The following is a 14,512-nucleotide window of genomic DNA, read 5'->3' on the forward strand; positions in this document are numbered from 1 at the left end:
TCACATAGGCACACAGCTTTGAGGAGACGCCTGCCCTTCTTCCTCTAACAAAGGGGCTATTTAAAAAAGAATGAGAAAAGGATGAGAGACATTCAAATGCTATCTAGAGGGAGGGAATGCTAAGTCTCCTTGCTGGAGAAGATCAGACGGTCACAAGGACATGAATCACCTACAAACCTGCAAGACCACCACATTCCAGGCAAAGGACTGGTAAGCTAATTAACATACGAAGCGGGAGTAAGCGGGTTTAGGTAACGAGTATGTATAGGCGTTAATTGAATATTCATTTGTTTTATTGTATAAATGTGAGATGGTTCGTCACTTCGGGCACGCACGCTTGTGGAGGAGCGATCCCCCGTGCATCTGCGCGCAAGAAACATACCTACTTTATAACTTTCGAGTTATAGAGTCTAATTCCGTACGCCAATGTAAAATTGCAAGTGTGTTTCCATGAAAAGCTATCATACTCCACCTGACTATGAATACAACATCAGGGTAAGTCGGCTGGTGGCATTGGGTGGAATAAAAAAGCTGTTTCTCGAGAGGAACTTATCTTGAGGCTTTTGTCACTTTTTATAAAATGACATTGTCTGTGTTGCATCCTCTGTTTTAGCTGACATTTCCTGTTTTCAATTTTGCTGATGGACTTCAGTAGTATTTTTGTCCTACAGGGATCAATTAAGGAGTTCACCCTCTGTGTTGTAAGTAAATGGCCTCATGCGGTGGGAGTTTAAGTCACTATTAGTTGTAGCAGGAAAATGATGAGGGTTATACATCAGCTGTCTAGCTCTGTCCATATGACTGAATTAGAGGAAAGTTGATGACTTTGTGTTACAGGAATTTTGAGAACTTTATTTGGACAAGTGACCTGTTTTGCTGGGATACCTTGCATCTGACAACTGCATGCAGAGCAAGCAAGTAGGAGCTACCACCTGTGGTTGGTTTGGGTTTACAGGCCAGCACTTCTGTCCCCATTTACACATACTTGCAATTCCTTCTTGGCCGTTGCAAGGGATGGGCAGTTACTGTGCACCGTGAAGGTGTCTTCCCAAAGGAATAAAAAAAATTTATCTAAATCACCAAAATAATTGGAAATAACAAATTCCTCTGTATATCATCTATTGCCTTTTCAGACCGAGGGATGCAGCTTGAAGACTCCATGAACATTTGAAGAATCGCTAGATCCACCCTCAATCCAAACATCTCTGGGTGGTTCTACTGTGCTTGGAGGGAAGGAACCAATTCCAGGAGCACACTCCCCAGACTGTTATGCAACCCAAGCATGCAGGCATTCAAAGCATTTCCCATAGGTGAGCTTGATGGTTTCAGCTCCCTAAAGAGACCAGACTTTTTGCCTCCACTTTGATGAACTCTGGCTGCCTTCTCTACATGTCAGGGAGGGCAATAGGAGTGGCTTCTGATCTCTCCTGTGAGGCACTGTGGGATGCCATAGTGCATGGCACTATAGAGGTCCCACAAGAAGGACGCTTGCAGCAAACAGTGGCAAGGGAGAGCTGGCAAATGTAATTTGCCTAGAGTTTCAGTCTGCAAGACGTGAAGAACCTTATGAGCTGTGCTTTATGTGGGTAAGGCTAAGCTGTTTAACCATGCTTTGTGGGGCTTGTTTTTAGCTGTAGCAGACGCTGTTAGAAATATTTAGACAGATCGTCAAAGCATCACCAGTCAGCTCAGTGGGCCTCATTTTTATTAATATGGTATTTGATACTAATAAAAATCAATACACGAGGGCATTTACAGCAGAGAACACAGTTATGACAGTAGAAAGGCAGGATATTGCAGTTTGTCAGCCTCATATGTACAATGCCATTGATTTGAAGATATATACTGTAATTTTGCTTCCTAGTTGGCCATTTCTCTTCTTAGAATGGAGAATGGATGAAAGGGTTTCCTGGAGAGCTGGGGGCTAGGAGTGAGTCAGGAACTGGAGGAAGTATGGCCAGTTTAATGGACCACTGAGGTAGCAATGGTGGTGCTAGTGTTAAGACACCAAAATAAAGCATTCTGGAGATTTGTCTGTGAAAGGTCTGAGTATATCTGGTGAGAAAGCTTTTTTCTTGGTTTCAGTGGAAACCCAGGTGCTGAGGAAAAAGCGAAAGAATAAGAAAAGACATGAAAGAACTTGTAACCAAGATTGCTTGTGTTGGACTTTGGATGAACAGCAAGATCCAGTTCCCATTGCTGTTGGGAATCTTTTAACAGGAAGAAGATGAATACGTGAAGAAGGAAACATACAAAGCTCCAAGATGGAGGTATGTGGGAATTCTTGGCATAGCCAAGAAATGTGAAATTGGTCTTAGTATATCTATTTAATAAATCCTCTATTAGAGTTCTTGCTGCTCCTCAGAAAATTCTGCCTCTTTCAAACTGTATCTTGTATGCAGGAAAGCACAGTGTTTACAGCTCTGTGAAGACTTATCCTGGGTTTCCTGCAGACTTGTAAATCAGCTGTTTTTTTCCTTCAGTCTTAATCTTAACGCTTGTAAGAAAAAGTGTTTGGAAGCATGAAGTTGGGCTGAATTGTCATCCCATTCCTTCAAATCATGGTCACAGCAGCTGGTTCTGATGCTTATTACTAGTTAACCATGGTATCCTAACTGCTGAATTTGTCTTGTTATCTCTATAGACAGGCTGCTCTGTTACCAGGCACTGTTAGATTGAAGAAGGGAAGGGTCTGGCAAAATAATTTGAACAGTTGTGTTTGTTTAAATATTTAGATCTAACCACCAATTTCTTGTGATTGTGTTTTTATTTCCTGTCTATAAAATGTGACAAACACTTTCTTCTTCCCATCAAATATAAAATTATTTGCTTTTTAGGATAGTGACTTTTCAGCCGTAAGGCTCAGAGGACCCCTTGTTGACCCTTAAGCACGCCAGTGCTGTCACCAATAAAATGATCTTAAATCTTCAGCCACTGGCTCATTATTCAAGAAAAGCAGCATGGTCAGAGTTAACACTTGCAGGGACCATATCCTAAATGAGCTCTTGGTGTAAAGCAAAGCACTATTTCATGCTATTCTTGACATCAACTAAATACTATTATGGTGTTTCGGGGTCATTTTTTTGCAGCCTGTCTTATTTTGAAGAGTGGGAAGAAGAATGTTTTCTCTGTTGTTGTGTATTTCTTCATGGAGTACTCTGTTGCCTTAGCAAGTTAAAAAAACACACAACCACCCACCCTGGAAGTGTTCAAGGCCAGGTTGGAAAGGGCTTTGAGCAACCTGGTCTAGTGGATGGTGTCCTTGCCTGTGGCAGGGGGGTTGGAACTAGATGGTCTTTAAGGTTCTTTCCAACCCAAACCATTCTGTGATCTGGCTTAAGTGTACTGTTCTGCAAATGCAATTTCTACTGGCATGAATTAACAGGCTTCCAAAAAACAACTATTACATGGAATATACAGTTCTGTTTTGACATCGCATATATCTAGCATTATATATTTATCTAAAAGATAACTGACAAAATGAAAGTAGCTCAATACCATCTCCAGCTGAAAAAACAGATTTTATACAGCATAGCCCTTGGGAAGGTTGTGTTTGTGTCTTTTGGATCAAATTACTTTTCAAAGTTGGAGACCACTTTGGAATTTTGGATCCTTTTTGTTGAGTTTAAAATATGATCAAAAGGGCAAACTTGGCATGTATCTACTGGTTCAGAATTTATTGGTAGGAGTTCTTTGAAGGATCAGTTCAGTATAATTTTTGGAAAATAATCAATTTTAATAAAGTATTATACAATGAGAATATACATGGCTGATTCTGTACTAGACCTCTATGTGTCCCCAGAGATGAGTTTCTAGGCAATTGGCTGTATGCTAAAGCAACTGCATGGAGAGGAAATTGGGTAAATGTTAGCTAACATGATGCCTGTCTGAGGGAGGTCTGAGTCAGGTTTGCTGGGATGTGGAATATCTTCACTATAAATACCAACAGTCACTGCAAAGTTGGTTAGGCATGCTGGCAGGAACTGCACGGTTAGGTGTGTACTGCTGACCACAAAATTCCTCAGAAAATCAAAGCAACAGCCATAGAATGGAAAACTATTAGATGAGTGTGCTGTAGAAGACACAAGGGTATAAACTTAGTGTCTAGTCCTTCCCTTTGTTCCTCATTTAATCTTCCCTTAGGTTGAGTACCTAAGTTCAGTTTAAGTTGTGAGTTCTAAATCTGTCAAAACTACTTGAATATTTGATCAGTAAATATAGGTCACCTGGAAGACAGAGAAGATGATCTCTCACTTGCCCATCGTAAACATACTGCATAATACTGTAATGCAGTTTGTGGTATTTGAGGTTGACCTTTCTCTTCTGGCAGTGCAGAGTATTTTCCAAAATAGGCACAAGTCAGTAAGTTCCAACTCGAGAGCTCTCTGAGCTGTGAATCCATTCCTAGCAAGCATCTAGCTTTAAGTTGTCTTGAGATGCAACTCCTTATTCTTTCCAGATAAGGAGTGGTGTTGTTCTCTTGTAGGGAATTAAAATGTCCTGGAAAAATTACATTTTTAACTATCTTTATTTTTTTAGAGTTCTGAAGTTTATTGCTAAGTTGATAAATTGTGTTTTTCATTCCTCCCCGTTCTTTATATCATTTTTTCCCCACAGACATTCAGGTTTTATTTTAATCATTATTTGCCTAAAACCTATCTAGCTATGACACTGGAAATACTAAATATAACTGATTACTTCACACTGCCAGACTCTGCAATACTTCTTTCTCCTGTCCTAGTTAAGATTAAAACATGCAGCACAGTGGCAACAGGGAACATCTTGCATGTTTGAGAATTACAGGATGGCATTTTGGTACACTGGCTTGCAGCAGGACCAGGAGTTAACTTTGCTGGAATACCTGACAACCAGTGGGGTCAGAGATCCCCTTAGTAGCGATCTCTCTGTTTCTGATGAAGGTTCTAATGTTTGTCTGCTGCACCTGCAGAAAAGTCAGTGGTGTGCCCAGATAGGCAGTAGTTTGATGCTTCCTACCACACAGAAGACCTGTGCACAGACTACTTCCATGAGACAACATACAAGGAGAAAGAAGATGGTTTTCATTTTTTATTCACCTTTTAAAAGCATCCACTACCTTTTGGCTTAAGGGAGTTGTACATATGATGACTTTCAGAAAACAAGTAAAGCTTTGTTGTCAGAAGAGGAAAGCAAAGGACAGGAGATAAGAGAACTTTCCTGTTAGCCAATTTCAGTCTATTCCTGACTATTCCCTGCATGTATTTAGTCTTTGTTCCTGTATTTTTTTTTTCCCCAGGGGGACAGCATGATGTAAATACCAATCTGAATACATGATTCACAGCCTAATGTTCTTGCAAATCTAGTGTCCCTTAACCGCTGCAATTTAATTGGAGTTTTGATCCAGGGCTGGAGACTATGGCTGATCTAAAAAAAAAATATAATCCTTTCTTTTGATGGCTGGTGGGTAGTGTTAAATGATGGCAAGGGTACTCACCTGTGTGTCAAAAAAAGAAAATAATATCAGCTTGGTTCATATGATCTATGTTTGTTGTATAAACTCTGAAGTCCGCTTATTGTTAGAGAAGTGATGGGTGTAGCAATCAAAGAGGCTCTGTTAATTAAACAGTTTTCTCCCAAAAATGCATGGAATGATCAAACAAATATGAGCAAGTTTGAAGGTACAGGACCACTTTACTGTTTACAGCAAATATTTTGTGGTAGCAGAGAGAAGCTTCTACAGTGGTACTAAATTTTGTTGCCAGTGTGATGACATGAGTAAACTGGCCATAACAAGCAAAACCTCAGTAAGCAACATGGCCTGTGAGCTTGTGTTGGTGTCACTGTCATTCACATTATGCAATGGACAGTGTAGAAAACTACCTAGGGTCAGCAGAACCTGAAGACGGGTTCCTCATGTGGCCCTATTTGCTGCTTTTTTGTCACTAACTTGTTTGTTCTGGTAACATGATGTGTTTCCAGGGCACAAAAAGAAGGTTCTCTGCTACTTCCTGGAAAACTGATAGCCCATACTATTAACTTTCTAGTGTTTGATTCCTTCTTTTATACACAGAAAACTGTTAATTCATTTGCATTCTGACACAAAACTATGTGTTCCTGCAGGCAGTTGAGAGAATAATCTGTAAGTATTGTGGTTTTGGCTAGTATACTAGGAATGCTGGCTCAGGCCAGGCTGCCTAGGGGCATTCCTGGGACTGCAGAGCAGTCCCAAGGGCATATTGAGAGCAGTTGTAACAAAAGGCAAAGGGCAGTAGCTAGAGAGCTGGAAGTGTCTCCCCTCCATGGATTTTAAGGTAGCGCCAGTGTGGAGAATAAGAGACTCCAGTTTCTTGTGAGCGATTTTTGTTTTGGAGGAAGTAGCATGTGTGTGTTGAAGTGAGCTTTCTTTATGGAAATGGATGGAGAAAGGCTTTTACAGAAGATTTCAGGATGTATCACTGCAAACTCAGAGTAGCTCACTGAGTAAGTGATCAACAGATTTTTTAAGGTCTTCTTGGAAGACTTTCAGTGATCTTCATGTACTGCCTGAAAGGAGCTAAAAACCAGTCTGTCAGCAGTACACATCTGCACTACCCTTCTGCAGGCCCAATGTGAAGAAGGTTATCTAAGGTTAGTTGGTAGTGGCATGAGTTAAGAAAGATCTTGAATTACCCAAATTCATAATGTGAATGAAAAACATACTACAGAAGTAGCTTCAGTGGTAATTTGTTCTTGCTTTTCCTTCTGATTTCTTTTACCTTTAAGCTTCCCCTCATGAACCATATCCCAAGAAGGCAGCTGGAAAGGAATAAGGAAATGTAGAAATAAAGGCTAAGCACTGAATGCTGAATAGCATTGCCTCCCTGATAGCTATGCTTGCTTAGCATAGTCCGACATTTGGGAGGGTGCTGGTTTCTTTGTAAGTTTTTGGGTTTTTCTGTTTTACTAACATAACATTGTACATAATACATAACATTATTCATGTACTGCAGTTTAAGGAAACTCTGGTAGAGTGATGACTCTATGAGCTAGTTTGGTCTTTTTTCCTATGTAACACTTTCCAGGAAAATGCTGAATTATTTTAGAAAAACTTATACCACTTGTGGATTTTTTTATGCGCCCCCCCCCTTTCCCTTTTCAAAGAGAAATGGTAGCTGGGACTATTGGGAACACTTTTTGCAGCTCGTTATTGATATTCAAAAGCTTCTATTCTCAGAAATGATGCTTCCAAACTTGTCATGCAGCATGAATTCCAACTTGCTGGTGAGCATAAAATTGCCTGATTTCCCTGTAACAGAGAAGACCTTCTGTTTAGTGGTTTCTGCTGTTACTAGGCTTTCAGGTATTTTTCACAGATTGTGGAGAGACTCTACAGAGCTCTAAACCACCAGTTTTCTTTTTCATTCAAGGATCAAATGCATGTCCTCTGGGGCAGTTTTATGTGGAGAAGGAAACTGAGGGGGAGAGGAGGGGGAATATCAGCTGAAAATATTGCAGTGAGTTAAACCTCCAAAATTATACCAAGACTTAAGTAATCTACTGTCAATTTTAAATGATAAATGCCATTATTTTTCCAATGCAACTGATCAGGTGGTAAAGCATTGTCTTGTTAAGTTTGCTAGCAACTGCAGAATAATATCACAGTATAAAAGCACAAATCAGTGGTTGGCACAACAAAATTGATTTGCAAATTGTGTAGCTCTGTTGAAAAGCTATATGAGGAATCCTTTTTTTCCTTTTTTTTTTTCTTCTCCCCAGTTCTGCAGAACATTTTTCTATTTCTGCAATGTGGCTTAAGTTCTTAGGGTTTGGTATTTAAAGGACTGATGGTGCATGCAAAAATCTGAGCACAGAAATGTTGCTGTTGGAAGGATATTGTAGTTGAAACTGGAGAGACACTGAACTAAAGAGCTACGGCAGACTAGGAAGGAACAAAAGTACTGAACCTTGGATTTGTTAATGTAGTTTCCACTCCATGAAAACAGAGCTGCCCCAGAAACTTAACTACTGTTCTGAACAGACTTCACAATGAATCCCTACAGCTTTAAGCTGGCCTGCATGAAAAGCCCGGTATTTTATGGGACATCTCTTATTCATGTGCTAAATGAATGACTTAGCTGTTCAGTAGCTTGAACTCTGCAGAAAACCACTAAGAAATATTGTTACCAAACACACTCTCTTCTTAGTGTGGATTTCCACCTGAAAAAGCCTTATGTTTGATCTTAACTCGCTATATTAGGTTCAAGTGTGTTGTCTGAAGACTGTACTTAAAATAGTAGAAATTGGGGGGAGGGGCGGCAAGAAATCATGGATGTATTTGAGACTTTGCCATTGAAATTACAGGTCAGGGTAAGACATATTTTGTACTTGTGACCCAGACAAAGAAATGACATACCTTGTACAGACATCTGAAAAGGCTCTTTAATGAGTATGTAAACAGCAGGTAGACAGTGATATATCTGAAATCTTTCAGCTGATAGTATTTCCATGATAGGGCTTGTTGGAGGCATGATTTTGCAATAACTCATCTGACTGGGCCGGCGTTTCTAGGTAGAGGCCTTCTGGAAATTGTTGTCTGGGTCCAGAGGCTATCACAGTGGAAAACTTTACCTCTGGGGGACTTGTTGTTGCCATGCTGATAATAAGTGGCCTGAGGGAAAGGTTCAGGGTTGAATGAGAATTGGAAAATGAAATTGCTTCCTTCAAAGTTGAGCTGGGAGTCAGGCTTGGAAGACATTCAGAGAAGAAGGCTTTGTAGAAGTTTTGGGATGATGGAAGTACCAAATGCCTAATATCTCAAATAACTTCTGAATGATGGAATCTTTTTGGGAGCACTTGACTGTGATTTCAAATTATACTTCATTTTGCAGGCTTTGAATATCTGGAAATGGGTGTGTTGTCTTCATCCCCAGCTTTTCCCCAGCACCCATAGGGATCTCTTAAACTCTGTAGCTGAAGGAATTTTGAATGTTTTTCACAGGTTAGAAACACTTTTGTACATTGGACAAGGACTTTGTATTTGCAGCTAAGCTCTTTAAAGATTTCTAAAATGATAGGCAAACTATAATGATGATACAAATACTAATTATTGGGAAAATAGGACGAGTTCTAATTTTAAGACTGCTAAATACTCAGAACTGCTAAGAACTGTTTTTTCAAGACAGCTTCAAATTAACTTCACTTTTAATTTAAGTTGTCTTATGAAATTGATTGCAATATTTTGGAATGTTATAACTGGTGAACTTTAATAGTTCAAAGTAATTCATAGTTGAAGCGGATAGAGACTTGTGAATGGGGAGAATCATAACTCTTTGAAGGGAGTACACTTGCTATAAAATATCCTGTAGAAGAGATGTAGTAACTTTTACTTTTAAAGAAACATGCTTGTACTAGAACAACTAGTGACTGACCTTGATATGGAGCCAGCCTCTATGAGTTCTGTGCATCCTTTGCTGTTCCATTCTCTGTCCCGTGCTACTATAACCCATGGCATTGCTAGCGGTTAGCTGGAGCTTCAGCAGATTGTAGACAAGTCCTGCCCACTGATGCCTGTGCAAGAAGAAATGAGTGGAGAAATAACAACAGGGATGCTCTAGGTACTCATTATCACAAACACTGAGCCTGTTCACTTCTTTTAAATTGTATTCCAGTATATTACTAAAGTTCTCTTTAAAATGTTTGGGTTTTCGTCTTTGTAATTAAAAGAAGCAATGTGTGAAAGTACAAAAGACATGTAATCTCTGCGACCCAGCAAATGGCACTTTATATCCCCAAGCAAGGAATCAATTGGATGTAAATTGATAGCTTATGAGGTTTGTCAAACATGATATATAGTATGAATTGGAATATAAACCACGTGGATTAACAAGTCAGTTGCCATAGAAACTTCTTCTGAAATTGGATCTGAAACTTGCTGAAGAACACAGCCCATGACATTTCGCTGGTTCTAAGCTTTTTATATGTAATAGCTGCAACAACAGCTATGTGATGGGATTTCTTTTTTTGTCCTCCTAACTTCTATTAACACTGGAAATGGGTTTTTTATGGTTAACTCTGCAGTTGCTCTGGTTGTTCGAGCTGCTAGGGATCTCCCCATACAAGTGATCACTCCAAGTCCTGTTGTAGCAGGTATTTTGTAGGCAATAATAGGCTGCAATTACTTAATATTATTAATATAGTAATATTAATATACTTAGAATATTAATATATTGCATCCAAATGGCTTTGACAGCCACAGGCCAACTTCAAGAATATGCATGGACCTAGCAGTTATATATAGCTTTTAAAGAGCGAACGCTATATAGCTGAATTCACCAGCTTTCACAACTCGACTGCTAAACTGGATCTAGAGCGACCCTATATGCAATAACAATTAGCTGGTTCAAATGGTGGATGGCAGCATGTGGACCTTACATTTCTGAGACAGTATTTTAAATCTTGGTGTCTTATTGCTGTCAGTCCTGGATTTTTCAGTTCAGTGCATCTGCAAATTAGACATCTACAGCTTTTGAGAGGCTTCCATTACAGTATGCAGAGACACATGTTGCTGAAGTGGAAGTCTGCATTTAGAGCGAGTCCATGTTCATATCCACTAGCTGAGTCATGGTTAGGGGGATGAAAGGCTGCTCTGCTATTCTGCTGTGCTGTGTGCTCTCTGTAGCCAGGTCTTTTGTCTTCAGAGCTGTTAGTCCAATATTTCTTGTGCTAAAGTCACTTGAAATAGAAATAGAGCTGCTAGGATATAAAACTAAAATAACTTTGAAGTTATTTACTGCAAGAGAGAATGTCAAATCATTGTTCCACTGAAAGTGAAGGGGTTATAAGACAAGAGTTTTGATCCAGCCTTTAAGTGGGCTTGAAGTCAAGCAACAAACATCCTTAGCCATAACTTTGTTCAAAGTTGTTATTTTCAGCAGTTTTGTCCTGGAGAAATCTGAGACTTGGCTTGAAAAGAGATAGCAAAATCTTTAAGTGATGACTAGACACCCAGGCCTGGCTAACCCAGATAGCTTTTTAACAGAGCCTACATTGCTGACCTATTGGTTTGCTTACACTTTAAGCCTTTGGATACCTGGATATCTGGATGAGGCATCCATGGATTAATGAAATCTCTGTGTAGTAATAGCTGAGTCCCTCTTTAACCTGTAGCTTGCTGCTTAACACATATTTACAAGTGCTCGGTGTTTTGTGCTTGCCCAAAATATAATGTACTCATTGCTATTAATCAATGCAGAATCATATTTGAAACAGTACTGTCTTGTGCACCCCGATTCCTCAGTTAAACTAAGTTTGATTCATTCATTTTCAGCATTTTTACAAGTTGTAGGATCTAGCCTCTTGCTGCTGTTTTCAATATGTTGTTCTTCTAGGACTGTTGTTTAGATTTTAACTATTTATAGGGGCCTTGTGATGTGCATTTTGGCTGTTCTTACCTCTTACTGGAAACTGAGACTGGAGTATTATGAAAACATAACTGGTGCATGCAGTATTGGGCTGTGTGCCAAAACAGAGAAGGGACTGAGAGGTGGGAGGAGGTAGGAATAACTGGAATGGAAAAGGTCACGTTCTCAGAATCAGTAGCTGCAACTTGGAATACATTTGGAAATGGCATCTGTTTACGCTAGTGACAGATTTGGCATAAAGTAGTCGCCGGTTCTCTTCAGTCTAGAACTTAGTTCTGTAGCCCTTCTGATTATCAAGTGGAATTCTAATCTTGACCCCCTGAGTCTTGTTTCCTTTATTTCTCTAAAGTTGATGGATTAATTTGGTTGGTTGGCTAGGTCAGAAGATTTGGAAAATTATTTGCACATTTAAAGGGACGGAAATCCTAAAGACTCCTCAAGTGAATGCAGATATAGCAAGAGCCTTTAATAGAGACTCTGTAAAATAATAATTTTTAAAAAATCATTACAGCTGTAGTTAATGGATATAGTGGACAGAGATATTAGTCCCTTTTGAGGCCATATTTCTAACTGGACAAGAATCCAGAAAAAAAGAGGTGGGCTCTGTTACATAAACAATTGATGCAGTTGAGACTTTGATTCTTTATGGAGCTTTGCAGAAAATATGCAGTTTGCAGGACTGAGACATAGACTTTTTAGTGTGTGAAACCGTTGTGGTAAATACCCTTTTAGCATATTGCAGCTTACTATTTTCATGGATCAGATAATCTGCATAGCAGTAACAGTGAGCACTTAATGCTATTGGAGTTAACAAGTCTGGACTAGTTTCTGTTGTTGTGACAGTGCTGCTGTATCAACAGGAGCAGATTCAAAAACCTTTTCTGCAGATGGGTTTCTCTTTTTTTTTTTTTTTTTTTAAACTGTTCAATTTATAGCCCAGCAAGTTACTATGCAATAGTAGAGAATATAATTCCTTAGTGTCTAAAAGCTAAACAATTGTTTATAGAGTTTATTTATACTTGAATCTTTAGCAGTAGTGGAGTCGGGGATGGGGGATGGTGTGGGGAATAACATAACTGTAAAAACAAATATAATTGGAGTGACATTTCATAAAATGATGAAATAGACGAATGGAAAACTACAGATAAAGAATGGCAGGAAATGTATACAAAACCTGATTCTGTGGGAATTGCTTTCCACAGCCCTCCCCTTTTGACAGGACATTAAGGGCTGGATCCTCAGTTGGTGTTAGTTGTCCCCTCAGCTGAGTCAAAAGAGCTGCAAGGATTGCCGGCTTAGGCTCTGACATAGCCCAGCTGGCTTCCAGCTTGCACTTGTGCATCCAATGATAGATACTTCATAGGTGTAGGATATAAACACATGCATGGCAGAAATAGGAAAATGACACTTTTTTTCTGCAAGAATAAAGCCTGGCAAACATGAATCCCACCCCCCTTCCTGACAAACAAACAAACCAGCCACCTCCCTGACAACCCTTGAATCTTACTTTATTTTCTATTAGTATTTATCCTTGCAAACTTTTGCTTACAAGAACATTCCTAGAAAGAGAAGACTAAAATCTTTGCAAGAAGTGTTTGCATGAGTACTTGTGTGTGATTTTGTGTAGTCACTATGATTTGAGTCATGCAACGAGACGCAAATTGATACCATATAGGATACGGGAATGAACATGAATGGTGGGTGATTGATGTAAAACAGCCTTGAGTTGGCATAAAATTGTGAATTTGCTCATCCTATTAGGAGTTCAAACAATGAATAAGGACCACACTTCTAAATAAAAAGTCTGGTCAAATGTTTATCTGCAAAAAAAATTAGTTAATATTTGTTGAAGATTTCTGTTGTTATGAGCAATTATTTGGATCAGTTTTCATGCATGTTTTGCAAAATTTATTAGAACCATGACTTTGTAGAAGTGCACACTTAAAAATCTGAATCAAAACTTTTGCAGATAGATTTATATGCTGTTATTATTCCCAATGCAGTTGACCACTTTTCAGGAACAGTTCCACCGAATTCAACCGGATTATTGATGGAATAATAAAAATAAAGTCCAGTGCTGAGACCTAAGTAAGAAAATGTTTCAAATGCTATAGCTAAACATAGGTGTGCAACATCACGTTGAGACAATGTTACAGACATAAGGGGATGTGGATCTGCTGTGGTCATTGCATCCTCCATCCTTAGCTACAATTTATTATAAACTTTTGGTCCTGACAGTGATTTTCACATAAGTACCTTGAAACAGTAACATTAGAGACTTGCTGCTACTTTATCGCGTGATATTGCTTCCCAGCTGTAAGAATTGACCTTACTTTCTGAAAAGCTTAATCCTAAGGAGTACAGATGTCTGTCTTTACCTAGTCATAAAATATCTGTGCCCAAGAGTGATGCAAAAATTCTGAGAAAAAATCTTTCTTACCTGCTTCACTGAGATTCCCTGAATCTCATTTGCTAGCACCTTTTTGCAGCTATGAATAGGAAGCCTAAAAGGAAGGTCATGTTGTGCTCAACTACAGAGGCAAAAATGAATTCACAAGGCGGCCTGTGAAAAAATCAGTCTTTTTTTGTTGTTGTGGTTTAACCCCAGCCAGCAACTAAGTGTCTTGCAGCCACTCACTCACTTACCTACATCCTCAGTGGGATGGGGAGGAGAATTGGAAAAAGGTAGAATCCATGGGTTGAAATAGCAACAGTTTCATAACTGAAATAAAGTAAAATATAATAATAATAGTAATGAAAAGAGGGATAACAAAAGACAGAGAGAGAGAGAGGAATAAAACCCAAGAAAGAGAAGTGATGCACAATACAATTACTCACCACTTGTTGACGGATGCCCAGCCAGTCCCAAGCAGTGATCAGCAGGCCCTGGCCAACCACCCCCAACCCACCCCCAGTTTATATATTGAGCTTGATGTTCTATGGTATGGAATATCCCAGTGGCTAGTTGGGGTCAGCTGTCCTGGATACGCTCCCTCCCAGCTTCTTGTGCACTTGCTCACTGGCAGAGCATGGGAAAACTGAAACATCCTTGACGTAGAGTAAGCACCACTTAGCAACAACTAAAACGTCACTGTGTTAGTAACATTATTCTCATACTAAATCCAAAACACAGC

At 39.3% G+C, this 14,512-nt stretch overlaps 1 long non-coding RNA gene across 1 annotated transcript in view; it reads left to right on the forward strand.

Moving 5' to 3' along the window:
- The first annotated feature begins 395 nt into the window (after positions 1–395).
- Positions 396–14,512, forward strand: part of LOC119153957 — a 41,348-nt gene continuing 27,231 nt past the window's right edge. Inside the window, exons 1-4 of the long non-coding RNA XR_005106271.1 lie at positions 396–495; positions 614–701; positions 1,134–1,310; positions 2,086–2,270. This is a non-coding gene — a long non-coding RNA (uncharacterized LOC119153957). The remainder of the gene's footprint in view (positions 496–613; positions 702–1,133; positions 1,311–2,085; positions 2,271–14,512) is intronic.

This window comes from Falco rusticolus, chromosome 9 (assembly GCF_015220075.1).
Source record: "Falco rusticolus isolate bFalRus1 chromosome 9, bFalRus1.pri, whole genome shotgun sequence".
NCBI classification, from domain to species: domain Eukaryota; kingdom Metazoa; phylum Chordata; class Aves; order Falconiformes; family Falconidae; genus Falco; species Falco rusticolus.